This window comes from Chinchilla lanigera, unplaced genomic scaffold (genome assembly GCF_000276665.1).
Source record: "Chinchilla lanigera isolate Chin_1 unplaced genomic scaffold, ChiLan1.0 scaffold00101, whole genome shotgun sequence".
Classification (NCBI taxonomy): domain Eukaryota; kingdom Metazoa; phylum Chordata; class Mammalia; order Rodentia; family Chinchillidae; genus Chinchilla; species Chinchilla lanigera.
The window spans coordinates 463128-486111 of NW_004955502.1; the positions used below are offsets into that span (position 1 = coordinate 463128).

General features: G+C 41.5%; 1 long non-coding RNA gene across 1 annotated transcript; it reads left to right on the forward strand.

Annotated features, from left to right (window-relative positions):
- The first annotated feature begins 6112 nt into the window (after positions 1-6112).
- LOC102023935 lies at positions 6113-13085 on the forward strand. Its single transcript, XR_001231529.1, has 3 exons — positions 6113-6162; positions 6457-6525; positions 12922-13085. It is a non-coding gene; the product is annotated as an uncharacterized LOC102023935 (long non-coding RNA).
- Positions 13086-22984: the final 9899 nt, after the last annotated feature.

Genomic DNA, 22984 nt, shown 5'->3' on the forward strand with positions numbered 1-22984 from the left:
CCAAAGCTTGGTTGCTCCTTTTGCCATGGCAGCTTACTGGTGAGACCTCAGCCAACTATGAGGGCATGGCCACCTCCAGAGGCCGAGAACCTGATGGTGCCTTCATCTGGGACTTCCCTGCCTGCAGAAATGGCAGTAACACATTTCTGTTGTTTATAAGCCATCTGGGCTATAGTATTTTGTTATAGCAACCCAAAGAGATGAAGACAATCATATATTTTTGAAATTCAAACTTATATATTAGTTCTAGAACTTTTTGCAGACTCCATCTATTATCCATTTCTTTTTGGGTAAATTTTGATAGTTTGTATGTTTTTGCATTTTTTAGCTGTACTAACAGCACATTTTAGATATACATGATGATCGCATTCATCATAGGGAATTTGTACCTGTACATGACATATATTGCTCCTTCTTTCTCTCCCATTCCCCTCCCCTTCCTTCCCCTGTCTATTTACAAAAGCTTTGTTTCCATTTTTTCCTTCTAGTCTTTTTTTCCATGTCCCCTCTCTCCCCCATTTTTGTACTGCCCATTTTATCTATATAATCATATTTATGTGCATAAAGTTGTTTGCAGTTGTATTATTTAACTCCTACTCCATAGTAAATTATCACAGACTTAGTGGTCTAAAATGCTTGTGATTTTTTTTTAAACTCCCAATTTCTGAGGAACAGAAGTCCAGGTATGGCTTAGCTGGTCCTTTCTTTAGGGACTTCACAAAACTGCCATCAAGACATCAACAAGGTCTGGGTTCTCATCAGTGACTTATCCAGGAAAGATTTTCTTCTGGGCCTTACTGGGTTGTTGGGAGAATCCAGCTCATTGTGGTTGTAACACTCATGGCAGCTTGTGTCTTCAAAGCCTGCAATGGAGAGAGCAGGGGACTCCATCAAAATGGTCATTCTACCCCCACGTAATGCCATCCGTGTGAACATGAACATCCCACAGCAACATGGGATGAACTCCAGTGCTTTCCCTAAGCCTGTTCCTGGCCATCTGAGCATCAATTTGAAAACGACACATAAGCAGACTGATATATAAATTCATTTTCACCAGCTCCAGGGGCTCTCAGTTGCCTGGCAACTACATATTTAGTTAGCTAAATTTTTCACTCTAAGCTGACAATTTAACAAAATATCTGCTCTTATGAAACTTCCCCACCACCTTCACAAGCTCCTTTTAGAAAACAGAAGCCAGTAGCAGGAGGCCCTTGACAGCTACGGGTTAGACATCTGGGGATTGCTTGGTCCTCTACACTGAGCAGTAGTGATTGCTCATAGTTGTGTTGTTTCTCGTCACTGGTAGGTTCATGCTTCTAGGTTGTCACTTTAATCTTTTCTACAAAACTGTAAGTTCTACCTTCATTAAAATCCCTACAAGTTCCCTTTGAGCACTGACTATCCCTTCTGTTTACTGATGGACACTCAACCCATGTCAAATCTTAAATCCGTTCTGTGCCATAAGAATCACCATCACAACTGACCCACATTGTATATATTTTAATAGAAATTGCTCTAAAGCCAAAGATGAAAGACTTGGCACAGTTCACACAACTTCTGTCCTTAGCTGATGCCATCATTCTGAATGATGCCTCCCATTACCATTTAGGTAGCTCATAAAGCAATCAGTTTGCAGTTTGCCTCCTGCCAGCTGCATTCTTCCAAAGCAGCCTGCTGTTATGTGGCCTGGCCAAAAATTTCTGCCACCTTTACCTCAATCCATGGACATTTCACCATGGTTATAACTTTAGCATTTCTACATTCATTACTTACTGTTTTGGTTACTTTTCTCTTGTTGCTGAGACAAAGCACCTGACACCCAAAAGTAAGGAAAGAAAGTTTATTTACCTCACAATTTGTGGAGGTTTCAGTCCATACTTGGTTGGCTCCAAGGCAAAGTGGCACATTGCAGAGGGCAACTGTTCATGGTGGCAGAAGATAGCAAAAAGCAACAAGAGCAAAAGGGAGGAGTGGTGGCAACAACCTCTTTCCTTCCCTTACATTGTATGCAAACTATCTGCCCCAGGGCGGGTGTAGCACTCATACCCATGATCCCAGCATTGGATCATGGATCAATCATCAACTCTAAAAGCCTGTCCCATGACTGCATGAGGCTTTGGGGAAACATCCAGACATAAACCGTAACACTTACCATGGTTCATTCAATTTTTTGGTTAGTTTTTAAAAATTTTGTTTTTATAATTCACCTCTTGATTCTTAAATCTTAACTCACTTTAGTTTTATAATTGTTAGTAGACAGAAACCACAGGCAACTCTATCCCTGTGCATGATCAAGACATTTATTAAATTAACTTATGACAAGCTGCTCTAAACGCCCAATTATATTTATCTATTTACATATTCACTGTGCTTTTTTTTATCCTTTTGACAGGATTTCACTGTGCAGTTCAGGCTGGACTTGAAGTCACTTTTTTTTTTTTGTTTTTTTTCCCGTACCGGGAACCGAACTCACAACCTTGTGCTTGCCAGGCAGGCGCTTTGCCGCTGAGCTAAATCCCCAGCCCAACTAAATCCCCAACCCTGAACTCACTTTTTATAGCCCAGTCTGGCCTCAAACTTGAAGCAATCCTGCTGCCTTAGTCTCCCGAGTGTTGGTATTACAGGTGTGTGCTACCATGCCTGGTTCACTGTGCATTTTTATAATGGGTTTATCAAATATTTATTACTACTGAATCTGTGTTTTCTTTTACATAGTATTCATTTTTGGGGGGGCGTTGGGGATTTAGTGACATCACTTTAATGAAATATCCACATGAAGCTCAAGACAAAATGTCATTTCCTGAATAGTGGAAATATGCATGCATTCACATTATAATTTTTACAGAAATTACCTTTATAAAATTGAGTCATGAAGATGTTCATGTGAATTGTATTCATTGTGCATTAAGCTAGTAGATTATCTATTTCTAGCAAGGTAGGGGCTGATTAAGGCCCTGGCTATCACTCTATTCATCTTTTGGTTGAGCCTCTGCTGCATTCTTACCCTCCCTGTCCCTTCCACTTTCGCTGAACAAGTTTACAGTTTATAAGAGTCTTGGTTACTTTTCTCTCATTGCTGAGACAAGATACCTGGCACCTAGAATTAAGGAAGGAAGGGTTTATTTACCTCAGAGTCTATGGAGGTTTCAGTCCATACTTGGTTGGCTCCAAGGCAGGGTAGCACATAGCAGAGGGCAACTGATCATGGTTGTGGAAGATAGCAAAGCAGCAAGAGCAAAAGGAAGGAGTGGCAGGGAGAGCAAGCCTCTTTCCCTTCCTTACATATGCAAACTACCTGTCCCAGGGCAGGTATAGCACTCACACCCATAATCCCAGCACTGGACCATGGATCAGAAAAATCTAGAAACCTGCTCCATGAATGCAAGAGGATTTGAGGGGACATCTAGACACAAACCATACCAATAAGGAAATGTTTTGCTCTTCTATTAGTGAACACCTGGATGACAGACTTGATGTCCAGGACTCTTGCTCCTGCCAAGCAGATTTTCTCATGTTTTAAACTTGAAGGTAAGGCCTTCCTTAATAGAATCAGCCCAAAGTTTTGATCATTATATATTCATTTCATGGACTTGATTCAACTAATATCCATTTATCACCTTCTATTATTCAAGCACTCTTCAAAATGCTGGGTTTTAAAAGATAAGTAAGAGGACTTGGGAGGGTATGCTGTTTTCAGTTTCCTCAATGGTGGAACACAATACTCAATAGCAACAAATTAAAGGAAGAACAGTTTACTTTGGTTCACAGTTTGTAGAGGTTTCAGCCCATAGTTAGTTGGCTCCAAGGCAGGGGTGGCACAGGGCAGCAGGGCATTGCAGAAGTGAAGCTGCTCACAGCACAGTGCCTGGGAAGCAGAGAAAGAATAAAGAAAAGGACAAGCAGGGGAGAGAGAGGACCCTTCCAGCCCATGCCCCAGTGACCTACCTCCTCTAACCAAGCTTCACCCCCTATTCACCTCCTGAAAGCCCCACTTATGAGTGCAGGAGGCTTTGGGGGGACATTTAAATAGAAGTAATATGTCTCAGTAACTTTTCTTTTATTGCTGAGACAAACTACCTAACACCCAAAGTTAAAAAGGGAAAAGTTTATTTAGCTCATAGTTTGTGGAGGTTTCAGGCCATACTTGTCTGGTTCCAAGGCAGAGGGGCACACGGCAGAGGGCAACAGTTCATGGAGGCAGAAGACGGCAAAAGGAACAAGTGAGAGGTGGGATAAAGATAGACAAGCCTCTTTCTGTCCCTTATATTGTATCCAGTGTACCAGGATTAGGGTGGTGCCAATCCATTCAGTGGCCTGTTCCTGCAATCACCCACCCTTAATCCCAGCATTACACCACCAATTAATCACACACTCTAGATTCAGCCATCTCTGGAAAAGGCCCCTCTCACACTGCATGAGGCTTTGGTGGGACATCCAAACCATAAAGCCATAAATGAGTATAAATAGTAAATCTATCTCAAAATTATATAAAAATACATTAATAGAGAATTATGTGTATGTTAAAAGTAAAAAAGAAAACAAAAAAACCTCTGAAAATATTTAGTAATTATAAATTTTGTTTTGGAGAATGAAATGAATATTATTATTTTATAATTTTTTTAATAAACTATAAAATCACTGATCTCTTAAAAGAAGGCACACAGCAAAGAGAAGGCCATGTTTTTCCGTGTGCCCACCATGCTCATTGTCATTCTATGTCATAGCTTTTTATTCTCTGCAAAATGGCTACAGTGTTTCTCTGCTTGCAGGGCTTCCGTGCTTTCTGTCATGTGATGGTGGCTTTCATGGGTCAGCTGACCTGGTCCATGGGACACCCCTTGAACTAAGGATAAGTTAACCAACACTCGGGCCATCAGCTCATCAAACACCCTGTCACTAAAAGTGTCCCACAAGGTAATCAGTACTGGATGGTGACAGACCCACAGAGCAGGTCTCTCCTGGGAGTTTTTGGAGGTTACTTCAAAGACAAGGCAGAAGCTGTGAGACACACTGGGGCTTCGCAAGTTGTGAGACTCATCACAAGAGCCAAGAGACACTGAAGTGGAGAGAAGACAAGAGGAGAGACTAATGCTGAGAGAGAGAAGTGGTAGAACTGGAAATGGAGATCAGTACAGTCAGAGGCAGGAGACATCCTCAGAAGAAATAGCAGGAATTTACTTGCTGATATTACTGTTGGGTGCACAAGCTGATGTCAGGTCCCCAAGACACTGTGTGTCCTCAATGTGCTCAATATACTGAGGAGTTGCTGAGACACAGCCTCTCGATTCTTATTTACCTTGTCTTCCTCTCCCTGTCCCTCTTTCTCTTCTCTTCCTGTCTCGTCCTGTTTCTCTCTCTCTCTCTCTCTCTCTCTCTGTGTGTGTGTGTGTGTAGTGTGTAACTCTCTTCTTTCTTTGGGATGGGGATTGTATCCATAATCTTTGCAGTGAGCTATACCCCCAACCCTTTTTTCTTTTTTTTTTTGAGACAGGGGCTTGCCAAATTACTAAACCATGCCCAACTCCTTGTGTATCTTTAAAGCTATACTAACTAGATCATTTGAAAATGGTCTGGCTTTCTCAAGCTCCAATAAAATGGACCACTAAGGGCATTTACAAATTGCAAATGAATTATTTAACTGTAAGTATGTCTCTGTTACTATAATTTTTAAAAAGGATATTTTAAGGTGACCAAGAAAGGATAATAAATGTGGTATATTTACACAATGGACTATTATTTAGCCATTAAAAAGAGAGCAAAATCACGTCAGTTGCAGGAAAACAGATGGATATAAAAATCATAATGTCAATCAAAATAAGTCAGATTCAGGGAGTCAAGTATCATGTTTTCTCTAATATGTGAAATCTAGAACAAGAAAAAGAAAATATGAAATATGAAAGTAGAAAGGAGATTTTGCACGAAGTAAGGAATAGAATGAAATGTGGAGGGGGTTGGGAAAAAAAGGGAAATTGTACCCTAGATTATTTTCAATTTTTTTGTGGGAAAGAAGCTGCCTTAAATTTTTTTTAAAAAAAATGTGACCCCCCCCATGGGCCTTACATGTGTACTGATCTTGTTAGCATTTATAATCTGATGCTATTTAGTAATTCTATTTGTCTGCTTTGCAGGAGTTATCCATTTTTCAGATGGTCTTCAGAGAAGGTAAAATATAGTATATATTCTGCAACTCAAATTATTATTGTGCAAATAACTGAAAGTGAATGGAATAAAAGAAGAAATGTGAGGATATCATCTAAGCTAATTCAATTCCAATTTTCAATAAAACAAATTCAACTCATGTGTTAATCTGTTCCTTGCTAATAAAAAAAGCCTACATTGGCATGATCAGTTTAGCAATAGCTCATGTATCTTAAGAAGCTAAAGGTTAACCCAAATTTATAAAAATCCATTTAAAAGACCATTTTAAGTTTAGATTGTTTTCCTTTTCTCTTTTAGATTTTTTGTGTTTCTTCTTCAAATGAACCCAGCTGCAGCAAACAGAGCCAGGAGCTCAACCAACAACATGTAAGCAAATCTGGAGGCTTATTGCACAAAGGGGCCCAAATCCCTCAGCTACAGAATTATTATTTATCTTTATGTAGTTTCTAAGGTCATTTTTCCTTGCATTTCCCCTCCACATCCCACTGTAACAACTACAATAGGTATCTTTAGTTTTAGGAAAGATTACTTTAAAACTGGAAATTTTTCTGACTGTTGGAATAGGAAGGCGGGAGAATTAGAAAGAGGAAATAATCTGAAATATATGAACTTACTAATAAACTTAATTTGCAAAGGTTATCAAGCAAATTATTTTTTATATCAAAATAATTTAAAATTGTATTTTACCGTCTTTAACAATTTATTTCTGTATGCACCACCTTTGTGTATTCCTGTATAGGAATTAAAGTACTGGTTAATATTTTTCATTATTTTAGATTCACAGAATATTATTGTTTGCTTTGCCTGACTGACTTACCCATGTACTGATGAAACACAAATATGTAACAGTTTTGTGGAACATAGTGGCAGCCCTCCTATACAGATAAGACTTGGGAGAACTACAACAGACCCTTGTTCAACACAGCAGTGCTTCCATTAAGGTTAAACCACATAATTCACTCAGATTTTCCTTTTCCCTTTTCTCCCTCCTCTGATGGACTGTGCTGGATTTTGCAGTGTGGTCAAGGGTAGAGACAGAAGCAAACAATGAAGCTGGTATATTCTAAGCTGAGTTTGTGTTTCCTTTCCTTGCTTGAAAATGAATAGAGAGAAACACTAGAAGATAAGAAATGAATCCAACCCGATATCTTGTATTTTCTATCTGAAAATGCAAGTTATTTTTCAATTCTATTAGTAACACAATATGAGAGCAGTACTAGAAGATAAAGGTTCTGAATTATTTTATGATTTGTTCTTATAGATTGTTATTTATCTTAGCTCTTGCAGCAACTGTTTGACCCTGAGAAATTTACTCAAGTTGTCTGTAATTCATTTTCCCCTTTGGCAAACTGAGGACAATGATGTTAAATTTAGTTACTCAGTAAGAATTAAGTAAGCTGATGGTTTTCAGGGTTACTGGGTCCCTTCTCCTCCTTTACATTTTTTATTTCTCAATTTATTTATTTATTTATTTATTTTTGTCTTTTTGAGACAGGGTCTTGCTATGCAGTTCAGGCTGGCCTTGAGCTCACTTTGTAGCCCAGCTGGTCTTGAACTCACAAAGATACCTCCTGCCTCAGCCTCCCGAGTGCAGATATTACAGGCATGTGCCACTACACCTGGCTTCTCATTCTATTGAAATTTCATACTGTAGACCAGTTAGGAGTTACTGCTTCCTGGCCTTATGCTTAAATCTAAGCATCCTAAGATGACTTCTGAGCAAATGCATATGGTTTGTGTCAAGAATAAGAATACCTGATCTGCTTTCAACACCCTGCCTCATGTTTCTTGGTGATCTGAGGGCTTTTCATCTGCTCATACCTTAGACTGACAATAAGATCTTGCTCTTGCTTTTCCCAAGGGAACTCCACGCCATTATTCCTACTACTTATGTCTAGCTAGAGAAACCACATTTCTTTGCTAAGATTGCCATAACACAGCACCAAACTGGATGCCTTAGACAACAGAAGGGTGTTTGCCCACAGTTCTGAGGCTGGAAGCCAAGATGGAGGTGTTGGCAGGGCTGGTCTCCCTGAAGGCCTCATCCTGGTCTAGTAGACTGCCACTTCCACTGCGGTCATGCCTCTTCCCTGGGATCTGTGTCCCAGTGTCTCATTTTATAAGGACACAGTCCTAGATGATTACAGTATTCCCAAATGGCCTCATTTTAACCCACTACCTCTTCAAAGACCCCGTGTCCCATGCAGTATCCTTGTGACATGCTGCGGATTAGGATGGCAACACGTACTCCTCCTGGGGCCCAGAATCGTATCTCACCTTGCTCACCGAAGAGCTTGGCTCTGAATTGTCAACCAAACTTCCTTGCTTGTGAAACTTCTTAAACTTTTATCTTACATTCACTGTTCCCCATTTGTAAGTTATTTTCAAGTTACAAAATTGTATCCCACCAACATCTTCTGTTTCTAAAACTACTGACTAAAGTTAAACTCAGTGCTAAGATCTTTGGTGTCTCCACACTTGCTGGTATTTCTTTAAATCCTTCTCTAGTTATTCTTACCCATGATAAAGTTTTCTGTAAATACCATCCTATAGTAATTTACCTTTTAAATAGTATGTAGTAAAAAGGCCCGAATTTAAGATCTAACCATTTTATCTCTGCTTATTATTCTTATTCATTCATTAATTTATCTCTCCAAAGAATCCTACTAGTCAACTCTGACAGCCTTTCATAGAAGCCACACTATTCTTCCTCTAATGATGCCTTCCCATGCTTTCTGAATCCAGAGAAAGAACTTGACTTTTTTTTTTTGAAGTGTTTTGGGGTTTTAATGTCATTTGTTTTCCCTACTTCCTTTTGAAAAAATTTTATTGGTATATTGCAGATATACATAATGATCACATTCATTAGAGGAAGTTTGTACCTGCACATGATATATTTTTTTTTTGTCTTTTTGAGGCAGGGTCTCATCATGCTGTTCAGGCTGAACTTGAGCTTACTTCATAGCCCAGGCTGGTCTTGAGCTTGTAATGACCCTCCTGCCTCAGCCTCCTGAGTGCTGGGATTACAGGCATGCATCACCATGCTGGACAAAACTTGACTTCTTTGCCTGAACTTTGTGTCAGGGTTTATAGTCAGGGTATTGTATAGTACCAAGACCATGAAAAAGAATTACTGGGTACAGAGCATTTTTACAAATGTCCTTTAGGTTAACTGATTATGGCTAGGAACATAGATACCAATACTTGACTAAAAGCAATGTAAAAAGCAGCATGTGAAGCTAGAAATATGTAGGGAGGTCACCAAAACAAGGCCAGAGAATTAGATGAGAAAAGTCAGCCAAAAAACCAAACCAAACAAAAATCCACAGCCAAACCAACATCAAACTCTGAAAGCCACTAACACTCATTTGCAAGGGCTGTATTAAGGTAATGTGTTTGCAGTTAAACTATGAAAAGCACGGCTTTACCTGATGGTATGACTTCTCCCTGTTAATGTCAGTTTCTCAATTAAGTGTTCACTTTATCCATCTTCACATCGCCCGTCACAGTCTTTCACACAGAAGAAGAGAACGGAACAGCAGTCCAGAGAGAACGTGGTAGGTGAGGCTTGGGCAGACAGAAAGAGGCTCATTAAGTGCGCCAAAGCATGGCTGTAGTGAAGGAATCTTTCCCCGTTCTTCTGTAGCAGAGTAGGAGTAACTTGATTGAAACAATCTACGGTATATTCCGAAATCACTGGAAGAGTATGAAAATGCTCACACATAAAAATGACGAATGGCTGAAGAGTTGGAAATGCTCATTACCCTGATTTTATTATTATACAATGCACACACAAATTACTGCCATGCCCTATAAAGATGCATAAACACTATGTCTCAATAAAAATTGTATGAGGAAAACCTATTCTGTTGTGAGAGGCAGGGCTACCCAGGTGTGGCTGAGTGGCTGGCTCAGCAGCGTCATCAAGGAAACAGGATTTGGTGCTGTGCTCTTCAGCTTGGCCCTGTCACACGGAACGCAGAAAGAAACCTGTTCCATAATGGGTTCCCCGCATAGTCAGGAGATGACTAAAGCAGTGACCGTCTTCATTTCTGGTTATGAAAATATCCAGTGACAGAAAGGATGCTTCCTCCTTATATCATTATGTATTCAAATGTCATTTTTAATAGTTGTATTAGATCGCATGAGCTGCCATTCACTGGGTAGCCTGAATAATACATCTATATCATCGCACAGTTCTGAAGGTTGGAAGGAGGAGGTTTTTTTTTTTTTTTTTGGTACCATCAATTGAACTCAGGACCTTGTACTTGCCAGGCAGTCACTGTGTGGCTGAGCTATATCCCTAGCCCATGAAGGCTGGAATGCAAGTGGCCTCTTTGTGTGGACACATCATCTTTTCCCTGTGTGCAAATCCCTATGTCTCCTGTGTGCTCAGATTTCCTCTTAAAAGGACAATAGTCAGATTAGATTAGGGACCTCCCTTTTTTTTTTTTGTGGTGGTACTGGGTTTTGAACACAGGTCCCTTATATTGAACTATATCCACAGCCCTTTTTATTTTGCAGTAGCATCTCACTAAGTCACTAAATTGCCCAGGCTGAGGTTGAACTTGGTGATCTTGCCTCAGTCTCCCAGAGTGCTGGAATTACTGGCATGTGCCATTACACTCAGCTTGGCCCAATTGAATCTTAGTGACTAAGGCCATATCTTTGAGGCTTAAAGGCCATATCTTCGAGGACAGCTACATTGTGAGGTACTATAAGTTAAAGCTTCAGCATAAGAATTTGGCAGGACACATAATTAAGTTCATAATGGTGGGAAATCTTCCTAGAACATCTTCCCTCTTGTCTCATTGGGCAGAATTGTGTTATATGTCCAAGCATAGCCAATGCCTGGAGAAAGGCATCAGCCATTATTACTGGCATGGGTCCATCAGGATTTACTGTTGGCCCTAAAACTGGGCTCACCCTTCCTTGGTCTACGTGTCAGGAAGAGGTGGGCACCAAATCAAACTGGGGCCCTTGAGGATGGCAGCGACGGGGGAGGACTGTGGAGAAGGCAGCTGATTTGGGACCACAGTAATTACTACCCTGTGATCCATGGGTGATTTGGGCCAAAAAGGGTCAGGAGCCAAGAAGACTATAAATACACTGACCTTTGGTCACGCCTGAGAAACTGAAACCAGACACTCGGGAGCCTTTCAGAATGTTAAGCTAGAGAGAGTGGTTAAAAGGGAAGCTGGCATGTGGGGGGACAAAGGAATAGATAATCAGAGGCCAAATGAAGTAGACTTTGAAAGGGTGGCTCAAGAAATAGTTCCGCAAATCTTAGCCAGATGTGATGGTGCATGCCTGTAATCCCAGAACTCAGAAAGATGAGGCAGGAGGATTGCTGAGTTCGAGGGAAGCCTGGGCTACAAAGTGAGCTCAAGGCCAGCCAGAAGTGCAGAGCAAGACCCTGCCTCAAAATAAACAAACAAAAACAAAAAAATGCATGAATCTTGACTTTACAGAATAAGTAGTGAATTATGCCCTTGATGAACTTCTTAGATATCAACTTCTTAGATATCAACGTCTTAGATATTTGTAAAATAGGTATGTGAAAATAGGTGATTTCACAAATTTGAAAGGCTGAATAAGACAATTAGGTGAAAGTATTAAACTAGTAAATTATTAAAATATAAAACAGTATATGGATATTAAAAGTTATGATAATGTGACATTAATAGCATTTCCTGCTTTCAATTTGTCTCTGGCACAGTTGAAGAGAGACATCTAATTCAGTAAAGATTTAGTAGAATTAACAGGCTCTGTCATGTATCTAATTTTTACTCCTGAGATCCTAATTTGCTCTATAATTGTTAGATCACATATGATACCTGGATTAAAAAAATGCAATGTTCCAAATACTTATCTCCAAGCTTTCGTCTGTCTCGGTGTAAACATATCCCTGGGTGGATATGCAGCTGCACCCCTGGGTGCGAGTGTACCTGTATGCCAAAGGGCAGATACATGTGTGTGACAGTTACACATCAGAATATGGACTTACTGGTTCAGTGTTTCTACTTCTGTCTTTGGAGAAAAAGTTTGCAGTCTCAACTCTTTTAAAGGCATTTAAAATTTTGATTTTTTTTTTTTTTTTTTTTGAGACAGAGTCTTGCTGTGTAGTCCAGGCTGGCCTTGAATTCACTGTGTAGTCCAGGTTGGCCTCACACTCACACCAACTGTCCTGCCTCAGCCTCTCAAGTGCTGGGATTACAGATGTGTGCAACCATGCCCAGCTAAAATTTTGATTCTTAAAGCAAACAACTTTCAATTTTGAATATTTGTGACTATCTCAGTCTTTTAAGTTTGATATATAAAAATGACTGTAGCGATTTCATTAATTATAGTGAGTCCTACATGAGCTCACGATGATCATGGACTTGATGCTCGTTTCTTTTACAGTTAAAAGTGATGGCAATGATGTTGACTTTCACTCATTCTCTACCACATGTGGCTACTATCATTCTTATCGCACTATGTACAGCACTCTTTGCTGTACAGTTGTATCTTAGCATGGGTTCCCTGGAAGCAGAACTTGAATAAAGGGTTGTTTTCAAACACTGTACCGAGGAGTATCAGCCCAGGAAGCAATGATAAGATGCAAAATAGCAGAGATGCGAAATGAGGGTTTATCACCAAGTGCATGTTTCTGCATACAACGAGATGCTCAGTTATCCGTCCAGATGAAATGCATGTTAGCTTGTCCCAAGAGGGGGAGAAATCTTTACCTATCATTAATCAAATGCCTTTCTTTTGCAGGAAGCATAGGGATGGCAGAAAGTATCCTTCTGTGTCTTTTCATGGGTAATCATCAACAGGAGCACCCAGGTTAAGGTGAGAGCTCTGGGATCGGCGCATGTGATGCCCTGGAGGTGTCTGCAGACCTGCAGACCAGCTGCTGCACCTGGCAGGGATGCAAGACAGATTGATGCTGTCTTCCAGATAGAGTCTGAAAGGGTGTGTAAAGACATTCATAATACGATGTATATAATATAGATGTAAAACTGTACGTGCTCAGTATATATGTAACTATGTGTATAATTCTGATTGACTAGGGTTTTAGTCTTTAAATAACATTACTAGTGCATATTTATGGTACAGATCTTTTATTCACATTTATGTAGAAATATGAAAATTCTCCTTCTCCATGCTTTAAAATGCTGACATGCCCAGTTTAAAATGTTTTTGAGAAATTTTATATTCAAGAGGTCCCATTTTATACTTTCTTTGAAAATTAAGAGAAACCATAATGATTGATGACTGATGCCATTTAGGGAATTGCTCTTATTTTTAACTTAGCAGGCAATATAAAATAAGTGCTCGTAAGACCAGCTTGAGTGTGAAGGTGCTTAATTAAGATCTGTCACATAGTAAGAAAAGAAAGAGCACCTATGAATTAAAAGGCAACAATAGCAAAAGCGCCTGCCTGGCAAGCGCAAGGTCGTGAGTTCAGTTCCCAGTACCGGAGAAAAACCAAAACCAAAAAAACTAAAAAAAAAAATAAAAGGCAACAATATCTTTCAGTCACTTTTTTTTGATGTCCACCTAATTAATGTTGAGGAGAGGCATTCATGTTTCTTGTGACCTCAGTATGCTTTTAGGTACAACATCTGGGCTGCATGGCTTGCTGGGTCTGGGTTGGGACACGATGGACTGCCCAAACCAAATGATCACCTGCCTTTTACGGTGACTTATTCCTGTAACTAGAGTTACCATGGCCGTATGTTGATGAGAGGTCAGTTGCAGTGCCCGTGGTTAACTTTGTCTCTTAGGAACAATCACCTTCAGTCACACCCGCAAGTTGACGTTAAAGATTTTCTTTGGGTGGTTTTGATGAAGGAAATCCTGGTCTGTTCGACATTATTTTTCAGAAGTTATCTCCAAAAAGGTTAGCATCTAGAGAGGAGGACCCTTGGTACTACTGTGTTCTTTCAGTATCAAGGTAAAATATCTACTGGTAAAATTTAAGGTGGGGGTTAAATTTTGGACAGGGAAAGGAGTTTGTCAGCCAGCAGAGCACAGTATGTGCGAGACAATTTGCTGAGCTTCTCTGAGTTGAATCATTTCTCTGTGCCACTGGTGCACAGGCTACGGATGGCTTTACACTAATTGACATCCATCTGTTTGATTTCCCATTATAAACTGTTCTCTTAAATTGCAAGTAATGTTTAGATTTTTCTTGCCCTCTCCTGTAACCACATGGCATATTTCAATCAGACTCAGCCGCTAATGGACACATGTAAAGAAGGCTAACTTACTTGATTTACTATATGCATTTTAAATTATAAAAGTAATATAGAAATATTCAGAGATAGGAAAAACAAAATATAATCTGTAAACCTGCAACACTAACAAAATCAGTTGTTCTTTTATTTTTCTTTGTGTGTAGTTTATATTTGAATGATTGAAACCACATTGTACGTAACTGTTTAGTTTTACTGTATCTTTTTCAGTCAAGGAAATCTGTTGCTGTTCTTGTAATGTAAGTTAAACTTGTTAACTTCTAAGTGATGGTCATTTAGCCAGAAAGCAGGCATGCTTAACTGTCATCCCTGTGCAGAAGAAGTCCCAGCAGCAGGACTGTGTTTGACAGCAAAAAACACAGTGCAGGACTACTCAGGACTTCATCAGGACTACTCAGCAGTGTATTTATAATGGTGAAAAGTTGGGCAAAATACGGTGGTGTAAAAATAGGATATTGATAGATAGGTAATATTTCCATGATGGAATAATAACTATTGAAATGTGTTGAAGGAGTGTGTATATTTACTAGGAAAAATAGTTGTGGTCTACTACTAAGGGAAGAATTAGGCTGGCAGCAGCGTCTTAGCTGGTTTGGGCAGCTGTAAGAAAACACCATTGGACAAATAGCTTAAACATTTATTTTTCACAGTTCTAGTAGCTGGGACATCCACATCAAACTGGGAGCAGTGGTACCTGGTAAAGGGTCCATTCCTGCTTTTCAGACGGTCTTCTTGTATTCTCACAGGGAATACACGAGTACTCTCAAAACAATACTTTTCCTGTAAGGGTACTAATCTTCCATCACCTCTTGATCTAATTACTTCTAAAGACCCAACCTCCTAATACCATTTTACAGGAGTTAGGATTAAAACATAAGAATTCTGAGGGACACAAACATGCAGTTAATGACAAAAAAATGCATGATATAATTCCACGTAAACACCTTCGCATGTGTCCACATGCACACTCACATATAGAAAGATTAACAGCGATTGTCCCTGGTTTATGAGATTACCATGACATCTATTTGGCTTTAGTTGAAGGTAACCAAAGCTATATCAGAAAGAAATTTTAAAAAAGAATCAGGTGCTTACAAAATCACTGGAAAGGCTAGAGGCTTGACTACAATCCAAACATGACTCTCAGACACATCAAGTTGGTGGCTCCTTCTGCACATCTGGAAGCTGCTGCCATGACTGCTGGTGCCAGGACCAGGTCAACTCAGCTGAGATCTGCACCAGCAAAAAGATGGTCATGAAGCCAGAAAGCAGATATGCTTAACTGTCATCCCTGTGCAGAAGAAGTCCCAGCAGCAGGACTGTGTTTGACAGTAAGAACCACAGTGCAGACAGGGCCTGCTTTCTGATTTCCAAATCTTAGCAGGCACATCTGCTGGGCGGAGACCAGTAACTGTATGGAAACGGAGCTCAGTGAGCTTTCTGGCGTTCAGTCTCCCACATGCAGGTGGACGGCTCCAGAGGCGTTGCCATCCAGTGTGACCATCCAGTGTGCCCCAGGGGGCCCGCAAGTTGATTACAACATCATCCTTTACACTTCTGGTGCTTTTCTTTTTGAATTTCTCATCCCTGAGCACACATTGCTTTTATGATTAAGAAAAAGTTTTTATGATTAGGTAATTTTCTGTGTTACTACACAGGTTTTATAGCCATCATTTTTCATGTGATCTGCCTGGCTTTCTCCTGAAAAAGAATTTCCCAGACTTTCCTTCTGTAACATGAGAACAAATTTTGTGTTTTCATAAAGTTACAAAAATATTCAAACCTATCTGAAATGAAAAGCAGAAAACCACACAGTAAAAGGTAAATAGAATGAGGATAAAGAGCACAAATATTTAGGAAAAAAAAAAAAAGAAAAAAAATAGCTATTTTTCATTCTAGGGCCACAGTGACATACAGTTTTACTGTGTTGACCAACTTACGACATGGCACATAAAAATGCTCCTTCCACAGCTTCTCTGTGAGGGCTGAGAAAGATGTGTTTGGAAAATGAGTCTGGTAGAGTCAGTCATATAAGACTACCTGTCAAGCGGCAGATTGAATGTGGTGACACTTACGATGCTGCCTACCGAAGGAGAGTGGCTTGAACATAAAAATAGGTCTGTGTCCTAGAGAAGGAGCCTGTTTTCTTCCCCATGGTGTGTGTCTGCAGACTTGTTTCCCTCTGGAATACCAATCCAGTTTGATTTGACTGCTTCCTCTTCTATATTTCTGAGATGTCTGCTGAACGCCTGCCAATACGCAATGTGGGAAAAAAAAATTCAAAAATTTTGTGCAACATGGCACAAAATTCAGACAAGATCCCTTGTTCTTTAAAAACATTTTGTTGAGACAGACAGAGTCACAAGTTCAAGGCCAGCCTGGACGACATAATGAGACCCTGTCTCACAAACAAAACCAAAAATAAACCCCAAACTGAAACCAACCAATCAAACAAAAAAGAACTGCAAGTTCAAAAGCCATGGCAGATTTTTATCTAGAAAATAATTTTATGGTAGATTGGTCGTATATTAACTAGAGCAATATTTTTCAAGCTTAGAAAGTACTGGGGGAAAAAAGCCCTACAAACTTCTTCAGAGAGGCCAAGTTGGTAAATTAATTGCATGACCTATGACTGGGAGTTTCAACTGCTTCTAGAGATGCTTCTGATTAGCGTGGAGTTATCCACAACTGAGGCCAGAGGAGATAAGGACGTTCTGTACTCTGCTACGACACACACATAAGTCTCTCAGTATCAGTCACTGTGAAAAACTAAAAGAGCGATTTTGTTGGCAATGTAGTTAGAGAGATGGTGCCAACCATGCACCCATGTCCCTTCCTACTTGTCCTCCCAGGTCCCAGTTACCAGGGGGTTTCCAGGTCCCAGTTACCCCAGAGGGTTTCCGCTGACTCTGAGCTGGGCCAAGGGCCTTCTCTACCTGTGATCTGATGACAAGAGTGTCTCCCGGCTTGCAGGTAGAGGAACGAAGGACGCAGCAGTAACAGCAATGGTTTCTCCTTGCGGTCAGAGCTGAGCGCAATGGCGTTTCTTTTCTCTCTGTTCTTTTCACTCAAACCTGTCTGTGTCTGTCTCTAACTGATCCATCTTCCCCAAGACTGCTACATTATACCGAGAGTTTAATTTGTGTGTGTGCGTGTGGTGTGAGCCCCAGGCCTTTGCACTCAGCTATGGCACAGCCCTTTTATAAGGCTTTTCAGTCTGAAACAGGAGCTTACTAAGTTGCCCAGGCTTGGCTGAACTCCTGCCTCAACCTCCTAGCATGCAGGGATTGCAGGCGTGCATCACCGTGCCTGGATTAAGAGATTAATTTTTATTTGGGGGCATTACTCTATGTGGTTTTCAGAGAAGCACACACTTTTTTAAAATTTTATTTTAAAGAGAGTAGTAAATAAGAAACAAACAAACAAATAGAACAGGAGCAGCATACCAGTATCACAAACATAAACAAATTAAAGCAAGAACATTCAAGTGATACAGAGTCTCAAGACAAAATAATACGAATCAACAGTGGTTGTTACATTACATACCGCTATCCTCAACTACATTGCTCAGATTACCAGATGTAAGAATGCAAGAGTGCTGAAACCATTATAGGGAATAAGAAAATAATTCTTTGATAAAACAGAGATAATACAGAGTTTCACTAGACAAGCTGGTAGGCGTTCACCATTGTAATTCCATTGCATATTGTTACCTTCAAATCAGTTGCTCAGACCACCAGACACAAGCATGCACAATTGATCAGAACATAAAAAACTGTAATCACTAACTGTTCATTTCAATACACCAAGACTAAGTAAAACTCAAAATGTACAACAGATGATAGGAAAGGGAAAGAAATTGCTTAAAGGAAGGAATGACTGGGATGAGGGAAAGAAGAAAAAAGAAGGAACACAAAATATAAATGTATATATGAATAGCTGCAATAACTGTATTGCTGAGGGATGAGGGCCACGATCAATTGTCCTGTGGATTTCAACCATTTCCTGTCCTGTAACCGCAGTCACTTGGATGGCTGGTGTTGTGACATCTCCATGTCCAGTCAGAGGTACAGGAGAGCAGGAGGGGAAAGAGAGGCAGAAAATACTGCAGGCCTGCAAAAAGATAAAATCTGATCTTTTCATTATCTTGCTTGAAATTCTTCTATGGTTCCTCATTGTCCTGGGAAAAGCACAAAGTCCTTGGGCTGGGGATTTAGCTCAGCGGCAAAGCGCCTGCCTGGCAAGCGCAAGGTCGTGAGTTCGGTTCCCGGTACTGGAGAAAAACAACAACAACAAAAAAAACAAACAAAAAAAAAGCACAAAGTCCTTAAACTTGATTTCCAAGGCCACCAGTCTGAGGTCTACACTAGGAACAGCATCTCCTGTGTTTTCTGTGTCCTTGGGGTCGGTCGTGGCGTCGGGGATGTGACTAGTGCGACCCACAGCTGCGCATGGACAGGCTGAGTGTCACTCCCAGGCAGAAGCACATAGAGGACATTCAGATTCTTCCTCCCTGGCTGGGGCGTGAGGAAGCCAGGGGTTCCTGGTGGTGCTGCTGCGGAAGGGGAGTGGCCCTTGCCCTGGACCCGCAGGGGTGGCACTCAGGAGACCCTGCTTGAGCCACGTACCTCAGCCCTGACTGGGTGTGTGTCCTGAGCGAGGCGCATGGTTATTGTGACCAATAGCGGTGGCTTTGGTGTCCGATTGTTGCTTGGGTGTGACGTGGTCAGTGCTACTGCCGGCCCCTCATTGCTCACTCCAGGCTTCCTCGCTGCCCCTCCTGCGTTTGGAGCTGCGGCCTCGGGGAATCTCAGCTTCCTGAGCATCTGCTTTCCCTCTGCCTCATTTGTCTCTTCCTGCCTTCTTTATCTCAGCCAGGACACCACTTTCTCCAAGGAGCTTGTTTTGGTTTCTAGCGTTTCATTAGGTGGCCTTTTAAAAAAATTACTGGGGACTGAATCCAGGGTCTTTGTACTGAGTTATATCTCAGGCCCTGGCTCTTTATTATTATGCTTTAGCTTGAGACAAGGTCTTGCTAAGTTGCCCAGGCTGAGCTCAGACTTTCGATCCTCCTATCTCAGTCCCTCAGTGTGCTGGGATTACAGGCGTGCAACTCCATGCCCCCTTATGGGGCCTTGCTGTATATCGGGGACGCCTGCAGCGAGCCCCCAATCTGCTGCCAGATGTCATAGCTCACCGCGGTGAGAGAGAAAGCCGGAAAGAGCAAGAGACAAAATGGCGTACAGCAAGGATCCCGGATGACCAGTTGTTCTTGAGGAACAAAAGGCCATGAGGCAGCCAGAACCTCAGCATTTACTGATTGAGGAGGGGATTTGAGGAGGGGATTATTGGATCACTCAAGAGGGTGGAAGTGATCTTATGCTAAGACGGATCTTGCCCTGGAGTGTTTTTTAATCTTAGTGATCTTAGTTTAGTCTTAGTGGATGGGAGGGGATGGTCCACCCCTAAAGAGATAATGGAAAATCTCGGTGGCACCGATGATCCCAAGCCTCGGTTCATCCCTTAGGGAAGTCTGCAAGGTCAGCTATTGTGAATTTTTGGTTCCCAGCTGTGGTAGAGCTTGAATATATCTTGTACTAATGGAAACCGTGAGACAGTGGAATCCCTGCTGATCTCTCCGTGGGTTCTTCCAGGCAGTTCACAAGTGTAGACAGACACCACAGCTGATCAACCACCTATTAGAAAATGCAGTACCAGCTCCTGTAGGTTTTCAAAAAAGATTTCTTGAAGGAAGGGTTGGACAAGCTCCCCAAAGTTTGACAGCTGAGCCAAAAGGCAGAGCAGGGGGCCGCTGAAAACCCACCTTCACCCTGTGCAGGTGGTGACCATCAGCCTCCACTCGATTGTCCGCTTAATTGCTTTAACACCGCCGCGCTCCTCTCTCTCTGGGCCACAATTCACAAGAGTGGTGTTGGCATCTATTGCTATTAGAAAGTCCAGCTGGCTTTTGAGCACTAAACTACAAATGTTTACGACACGTGTTGTAACACGTGTCGAAGACAGCCTGTTCCTCTAACAATATTTCACTTCTAAGTTGGAGGAAAAGTAATCCAAAATTAATTTTAGATATTCATTATAATGTCAATAATGTCAAGGAGCATAGCTGTGTGCTTTTGAAGTATTATGAACATCCAAAGTCATTTTTAAACACAAGAGTAGTATGTCCCAGATTAGAAAGGCAAAAAGAAGTTTCTTTGCATAGTATATTTTTCTTTTATTCTGCTTTGTTCTGGGTTTGAGAATCCATCACATGAGTGAAATTTGGATAAAAACACCAACACTTGTGAATGTGCTGCATTGTTAAAATGCACTCTGTATGTTCTCATGAAAGCTATCCACCTCAAAATCTTATTCCAGTCAGCGATAGGATTCAAATGCTAAAGTTAGATAAAATTGAAAAAGTTACATCATATATCAATTTCTTAATTTTTCTTTCATGTTAAGCCTATTCTCTAACGGTTTGTTCCTTTCTTACATTAAAAAAAAATTCTACTGGGCTCAGAGAAGTGGAAATCAGAGAACTAGAAAAGAAATGAAACAATGCAACAGATGAATGTTTGCTAGAAGTTTGGAAGAGGCTGAGTGTGTCTGCTATTTGTTTGAGTCTAAATTGTTGCAGGGCAGAATGCTGAATCCAAGCGTGGTGATTGTGCTAGATGTCAGTACTAGGACCCAGAGGGTTTGGTCTTTATCAAGAAAATCTTCACCCTTCAGAAGCTCCACCTGGAATAAATAGGAAGCATTGATTAAGCAAAGTGTTGATGAGAACAATCTTGATGGTTTAACGTGTACTCTGGGTGATTGCCTGTCCTGCTGTCACGGATGAGCCCCAGGATGTCTCTTCAGAAATTCTCTGGGCTCTTACTTACAGAAATTCTCTTACTACCTTTAGTAGTAAGCACTTTGGGGAAGTAAAAGAGGAAAGAAAAAGCTTCGTCTCTGACTTTGAGGAGGGTGTGAGGGCTGAGGGAGACAAATTCCAGAAAATTCAAGCATAGTTAGAAAGCCCCAGGGGACTGTGGGCAAGACCATCTGGGATACAGTAGGGTCTGTGGAGCAAAACATTCATATGCCAGGAGAGTCCGCTGTGCAGCGGGCTCTGGACTACACCAGCTTAGACTTTATCACTGTGATTTATATTTAATTTGTACTTGATGTGTGACTTTAGTTAGAAAAGTTGCTTATCTCTAGGCAAAATGGGGTATGCAGTGCTCATTTCATTTAATTCTGTGGATGAAATGAGATAATATGTAGAAGATGATTAGCATATCTAGAACATGGTATATTCATACAATGCTCCTGTCATTTTTTTTTTTTTTTAACATACAAGACATGCTTTGGTGGAGACCTGGCCAGTTTGCACAGGTGCTGCTGCCGCGGAGCGCCCAGCATGTCACCTTTTTGCTGCTGTGGTGGAAGGGAGGTACCTGCTGCCCTCAATCCCTGGGACTGTGCACAAGGAGAAACTGGTCCAGAGATGGTGCTGCTCATTCTCTCGGTGATCCTGAGGCTGTGACCGCTGCTGCAGGTGATCTCTGCTCCTTTGGCTGCTGTTCCACTGCATATTGATAAGAGGGCCTCCCTGCTGGTGCACATCAAAGACAGAGGAAAAGGAAGGGTGTGGCATGCTGGTCTCCCCATGACCTCGTAACCTGCTGTCTCAGAATACTGCCCAGAGGTAGTAGGATAAATAAAACTGGATGGTGTGGAGCTGGAAGAAGGTCTACTTCCTGGGCTCGCTTTATACTCGGAAGCACAACTTGATTGCATGTTATTGCCTAGGGCTCCAAAGTCTCATGACCCAACCCATGCACTAGGAACCCTGTGTGTCTGGGGAGAGTAGCCAGCTCTGCCTAGAGCAGCTTCCTGCCATAAAAGGATCGTACCCCAGTCCTTCTGTGACTTGGGAGCAATGCACCTTGGACAGGGAACTTGTGATGTCTCCTGGTGGCAAAGATTCCATGGCTCTCTCTGGGTGGCAGCCTGCTCTGCTGTTCTGGCACCAGTTACCAATGACATACAGGTGGCAGTGGATTTGATTGGCAAGTTCTTCCCTGGTGATGAAGTCGGGGTAAGGATTCTGTTCAAACAATCGGTCCGGGCTCTCTAGTGCATCCTTTATAAATCTGTGTGGTGACTTTCCTTTTCCATGTCTTGCTCCCCTCATATTATTCTGATTTTCTTCTCCACCTGAAGGTCCATTGGCCTCTGTGTGGGGTCTCTTGGGCACTACTGCAGCCTTCCTTCCCGCTGGGTGTCTGCAGGCTGTGTGGTTGCTGGCCGGGTCAGGCTCTCTCTAGTGCTTCCTCAGCACATGGCCTCTGGGGTGCTAGGGTGGCTTTGGCCTCTGGTGCCACCATAATGCAGGTCCCTGCAGGTGCTACTGTGGTCCAAAATCTCTCTGAGTGGCCAGTGTTGCTGTCATTAGTGTCATAGACAAAAATTTTGATATAGGAATTAGCTCACTTAAGAAAATGGTGGTGGCACTTGGTGTGGTCCACCAGGTGTGGTGGCACATGTCTGTAAGCCCAGCACTGGGGCTGACTCAGGAGGGTCAC